Source organism: Bubalus kerabau, chromosome 6 (assembly GCF_029407905.1).
Source record: "Bubalus kerabau isolate K-KA32 ecotype Philippines breed swamp buffalo chromosome 6, PCC_UOA_SB_1v2, whole genome shotgun sequence".
In the NCBI taxonomy this organism is placed as follows: domain Eukaryota; kingdom Metazoa; phylum Chordata; class Mammalia; order Artiodactyla; family Bovidae; genus Bubalus; species Bubalus kerabau.
In genome coordinates this window covers 91,568,984-91,574,814 of record NC_073629.1, presented here as the reverse complement: position 1 = coordinate 91,574,814, position 5,831 = coordinate 91,568,984, and the positions used below count along the sequence as shown (strand labels likewise).

The following is a 5,831-nucleotide window of genomic DNA, read 5'->3' as shown; positions in this document are numbered from 1 at the left end:
ATACCTTTATCATTCAGATGAAGAAACTGAGGCACTGAGGGTACCTCCCACAGACAAGAAATAGCTGCACCAGGGTTCAAACCCAAGCAGGATTGTCAGGAAGCATTTAACAGGAGGCTTGCTGTGAGCTGTTTTGGATCTGTCAGGAATCCTCTGTTCCTTATTAATTCCTGAATATTCAGGAATTAAGAGGAGAGGCAGGCCTCTCCCGGTGCTGCAGGATCCAGGCATTTCCTTCATTAGTTTTTCAATACGGTGATAAGTACCCTCTTCCTTCTTGTGAACCGTAAAAGTGATTGTTTACAACTCTCTCTCTTTAATATGGATTGCCTATGTTTTATTAAGTCTGGAATTTTAATCTTTCTCTTTGCTGAGAATAACTACAGTATATATGCCCACACCATGTTGATTAAAACACCTTTGTTCCATCAGAGCTTTGGTCCCCGTGTCTTTCTTTCTTTCTCTCTCTATCTCTCTATATTTCTGGCTGATTTCCTGGAACGCGAAAGCCGGCTGCGTAACCCAGGAAATATTAGCCTCTCTCCTTCTTCCACTTTCTCATTGTCGACTCTGGACCACCAGGTTCCGGTCCATTAAAGGACCTCAACACAGGATGATTCCAGGGCCCACGTACTGAACTATTAGGTATGCTGGGAATTGCAGCCCTCTCCCAGCTGGGTCCCATACGTGTGGGCTTTTGCCTCAGATTTCCTGATCTGTATCTCAAATCCTTGATGAGCTTAAAACCTTCTGTATTAGTCAGGACTTAGTTGCAGGTGTCAGAAACTCAAATAGATTTAAGCACACAAGGAACTGGGTTGGTTTTCTTTGCTGAAAAGTCCAGGGGTTGTGCTGAATTAAAGAAGGACAGAAACTAGATGCCCTAATGATCAGTTCAGGATTTTCCTTCTTTTTCTCTTTCTACTCTATGCTCCTTTTTATTTGTTGCATTTTCAGGCAGGTGCTTCCACCAGTGAGGAAAGATGGTCGCCAGCAGCTCCTGGTTGGTACTTCTCTTCCTAGTTTTAGGAGCAGATTCTTGCCCTAGTTTGAAGAGAAGCCCTTGTACTGACTCTTATTTGTACTAACTCTGGTCATGTGCCCACCCTGAACCAATCACCAGGACCATTCCTCCTGTGTTTTTCCATTGGCAGAACTCCATTCCCAAGTCATGATGAAGGCAGTGGCGGCAGCCCTCTTTGAACCACTTGGACTGGGAGAGCTGAAGGTGGAGGAGAGGTGCCACCAGTGTCTGCCCCAGCTCTTCTGGGTTGCGGCAGAGTGTGCAATCCAGAAGGTCAAGGAATAGCCAGTACATCAGTCAGGAAGTAGACACCTCAAATTATGATGTGTTGAGAAGTTAATGAGGGCACTCTTCATGGCGGGATATTGGGTAAGGAGATCACAAAGGATGTTGCAGAACCTTGGAGTTAATAGCAGAGAAGTTGGAGTTTTTTTGTTTTTTGTTTTTTTAATCCTAAAGTAGTAAGGGGCAGGGTGGTACCTGACCCAAGGAAGAGAGGGCTGTATGGAAGGGCCCCCTATAGCAGCTGGCCTGCAGGAGAGGGGTTTAGCCAGCCTGTAGTGACCAGAAAGAGAGGTTGCTTGGGGAATAAATATCCTGACCTCTCTTTTCTGTTCCTTTAATCTCTGGGTCATAGTTCCCACTGTTCCCATGAGAACAAGGACACCTGGTGATGTATTTCATGTAAGTCAGTCAGCAGGGACAGAGAGGCAAGAACAGAAAGGTGGTGAGGGGTGGAAGGGGCCAGGGCTCAGCTGACATGTTGACGTGAGACCTTGTTGTTTCTGCTTGAGGTTATTGGAGATGGAAGCATTTATTCAACATGGAGGAAAAGAGGCTAGCATCCTTTCCTGGTATTCTGTCAGCATAGACCACTGGCTATAACAGACTGAGGAAAGACTGTTGGTGGGAGAAAAGAGGTGAACCCCCTGAGGTCCAAAACAAACCGAAACCTAAAAAGTAGGGTCCACATTAGTGAATAGATTCTGCCTTTTGGAGGAGGTGAGGTTGGACATCCATATGCAGTTCTGAGTGGCCTTTTAAAAAATGCAGGCTGCCTAAGTTCAAATTCTAACTGCAAGTTTGGGAGAGTTACTTAAACTGTGCCTTAGTTTCTTATCTGTAAAATGAGAATTATGCTATTACCTGTCTGATGGGGTAGTGGTGCAGATTAAATAAAATGTTCCAAGCACTTAGGACAGAGTCTAGTGCACAGTAAGGGCTCATTACTTGCTAGCTGTTATTGTTGTCCTTGGCAAGAGCACTGAAGAGAGTCTCCAGATGTATACACCAGTCATGTTCTACTATGACTTGATTTGTGCCCTTGGGCAAGTCACTTTTCCTCTCAAGCTTTGTTTTTCTCTTCTCTAAAGTTAAGGGGTGAGATTCAAAGGTTCTGAAGATGTATTTTGGCTACAAAATTCTAAATTCTGCTAGACCCAAATCTATCACAGATTTTGCAAAGGTGCCCAAAGGGGAAATGTTGTTACAGGGCCCTTCAACAGACTCCTGCCAAACAGAGCTCAGATTTCTGCCCTCAGAGCATCAGCAGGAGGGATACCCAGTAACAGGGACTCAGATGGGGCTCCTCCCTGCAGGTGTCTCCGGCCACGTGCTAATCTCTTCTTGATGGCCTCTGCCTGCAGCAGATCTCCTGGGTGCTGCCTGGGAGAGGGGCCAGCCCTTTGCTCCTGGTGCTTGGGGCAAATCACTCACTTATGAAGTCTTCCCTGAGGCCTGAAGCCCACCTTGGGGAGGGCCCTGAGCTGGCTGGGGGAGATGTGGGACCACTGGAAGGCTGTTACACCGTCCTTGGCTGGGTAGGATGGCCCAAGGCCAGTTCATGCTCTGAAATCCCATCCTGGGGTTTTCAACTGGCAGTTTGATGTCAAATGGCTTGAACTCAGGAAATTTGCCTTCCAATTCCCTTTTCCTGCTTCCTCATTGTGTTTCTTCTACTCCTTTCTCTCGATAAAATGTAAGCCCCTTAGCCTGGCTGTGGGCATCGGCTCTGCTGTCTCCCAGCTCTCCTTCCTGCCTCTGTGGCCCCTGCTCTCTGATTTCCTGATACTCTGGGGGACTCAGTCCCTCGATTAAGTCAAATGTTTCACACTTAGAGGCTTGATCCGTGCTGTTCCCATGCCCAGAACACCTCTCATCCCTTTTCTCAGTTGGTAACCTGATGTGAAGAACTGACTCATTGGAAAAGACCCTGATGCAGGGAAACATTGAAGGCAGGAGGAGAAGGGGACTACAGAGGATGAGATGATTGGATGGCATCACCGACTCAATGGACATGTGTTTGAGTAAACTCCGGGAGTTGGTGATGGACAGGGAGGACTGGCGTGCTGCAGATCATGGGGTCACAGAGTTGGACACGACTGAGCGACTGAACTGAATTCTTATTCATTCTTTGGATCTCATTTACTCCTCAGAGCCTCCACTGACACCACTGACACCAGCGGTTACCAATTTGGAGTATGTTCTCCATGTTGATTTTCCCAACAGGACGGGGAGGTCAGGGCTATTTCTGCCCAGTTCATGCTGGCCTCCCTGTGCCTGGGACAGAGGCCGGTGCTCAGTCACTTCAGTTCAGTCACTCCGTTTGTCATTCAGTTTGTGTCCGACTCTTTGCAACCCCATGAACTGCAGCACGCCAACTCCCAGAGTTCACCCAAACTCATGTCCATTGAGTCAGTGATGCCATCCAACCATCTCATCCTCTATCGTTCCCTTTTCCTACTGCCCTCAATCTTTCCCAGCATCAGGGTCCTTTCCAATGAGTCAGCTCTTTGCATCAGGTGGCCAAAGTATTGGAGTTTCAGCTTCAACATCAGTCCTTCCAATGAACACCCAGGACTGATCTCCTTTAGGGTGGACTGGCTGGATCTCCTTGCAGTCCAAGGGACTCTTTATAGTCCAACTCTCACATCCATACACGACTACTGGACTATTTGTAACTAATTGGTCCTTCTCCATTTGTTGCATTTTTTTGGTCTTTTTTTTCTTCCCATCTTCTTTCTAACACGCAAATCTGGGACTTCCCTCGTGGTCCAGTGTCTAAGACACTGCACTTACAATGCAGGGGACCTAAGTTAAATCCTTGGTCAGGGAACTAGATCCCACTGGCTGCAACAAAGATCAAAAGTACCTGTTTTTTGAAACAAAGACCTTCATGGCCAAATAAATAAATAAATAAAATAGACATTAAAAAAGTAAAATGCAAACCTGATGATGTCAGTCTTCTACTAAAGATTCTCTGACTTCCCCAACTTCTTGGATAAAGGTTTGATTGACAGGGCTCACCAGAAGAGCTCCTTGCCCTCTTCCCAACCCTGTCCCCATGAGCATTTTCTTCCATTCCCCCCCTGGTCTACCCACATCGTTTCCCAAGTGGTCTTTCCCATATAGGCTCCTGCACAGACTGCTCATTCTCCCTGGACTACCCTTCCTGAATGTTTCCTCTGGCTTTTTAGTTCATAGCCCAAGGGCTTCCCAGGTGGTGCTTGTGGTAAAGAACCTGCCTGCCAATACAGGAGATGGAAGAGACACGGGTTTGATCCCTGCGTTGTGGGAAGATCTCCTGGAGGAGGGCACGACAACCCACTCTAGTATTCTTGTCTGGAGAATCCCATGGACAGAGGAGCCTGGTGGGCTGCAGTCCATAGGGTCGCATAGAGTTGGACACCACTGAAGCAACTTAGCATGCAAGCATCCCTTCTCTTGAAAATTTGCCCTTAATCTTCTGGACTGGCCAGTTGCCTCTTCCCTCTCCTGCAGTCCCCTGGGCCTTCGTTCCTCATGGTCCTGGTCCTGCTGAGTTGGGCTTGTCTTTACTTGTGTTCCTCACTACAGTGGGAAGGGCCTTAAAGGCCTATGCCTCCGTTTTGGAATCCCTGGTACCTTGTATGTATCGCCTTGCACATAGTGGGTGCTCAGCAGTGGTTTACTGAATGCTGAGTTTTGTTAATGATAGTTAACCAGGTCATCATGTCCAGCTTTGTATTGAGGTAACATATCACTTACTACCTGAACAGATATAACAGTTACTCCACCCTTGCTAATGACTCTCCAGTTTGGGGTATCACGTGTTTAGGGGGGATGGCTCTACCCTCAGGCTTAGGAGGATGAACCGTGGTTGGTTTGAGCCATCCATGGTAGCCTCAAACTCTTTGTCAGTAATTGGTTTGGATGTGGACATACGAATAAATCATATAGTCAATATGACGTAAGAGGAAACTCACTGGGTCTTCTGGGAAAGAATTTCATTGCTGATAAGAGAGATGTACAGTAAAAAGGTCCTCTTTTTCTTGCATAGTGTGTCCTCAGATGACCCCTGCTGCAGCCGTCTTGTGACCATAAGGAGAGAAACCAGCTACATCCTGAGGTCGCAAAGCACAAGATCGGCCAGCATTTGAGTCTTTAATGACATCTTCCTGCCCCTGGATTAACTAAATGTAGAATTTCCCCTCATTTCTGGACCTCTAGCTATGTAGGTTAATAAACTTCTATTGTTTAATGTACTTAAAATCCAGGTTTCTGGTACTTACAGCTAAAAATATTTTAACTGATTCACTGCCTACATGTTCTTGGGCAAGTGACTTATTCTTGCTGAACTTTAGTTTCTTTATTTGTAAAAAGAGATACTAGTCTTTCTTCACATCTTGACATCAGTGATCTTATAAAAGAAGTGGATTTACTTGAAAGAGGGCAGAGCCATACAGATGGAAGAAGGGGTTGGCATTGGCCCCCCTTAGGGGGCTGGGTTGAAGGAAAAACAGTGGGGATTGCTTGCCCCACCTCTGTT

General features: G+C 46.6%; 1 long non-coding RNA gene across 1 annotated transcript; it reads left to right on the top strand.

Moving 5' to 3' along the window:
- Nucleotides 1-685: 685 nt before the first annotated feature.
- LOC129656231 (uncharacterized) lies at nt 686-5,562 on the top strand. Its single transcript, XR_008716281.1, has 3 exons — nt 686-1,003; nt 1,155-1,393; nt 5,343-5,562. It is a non-coding gene; the product is annotated as an uncharacterized LOC129656231 (long non-coding RNA).
- The last annotated feature ends 269 nt before the right edge of the window (nt 5,563-5,831 follow it).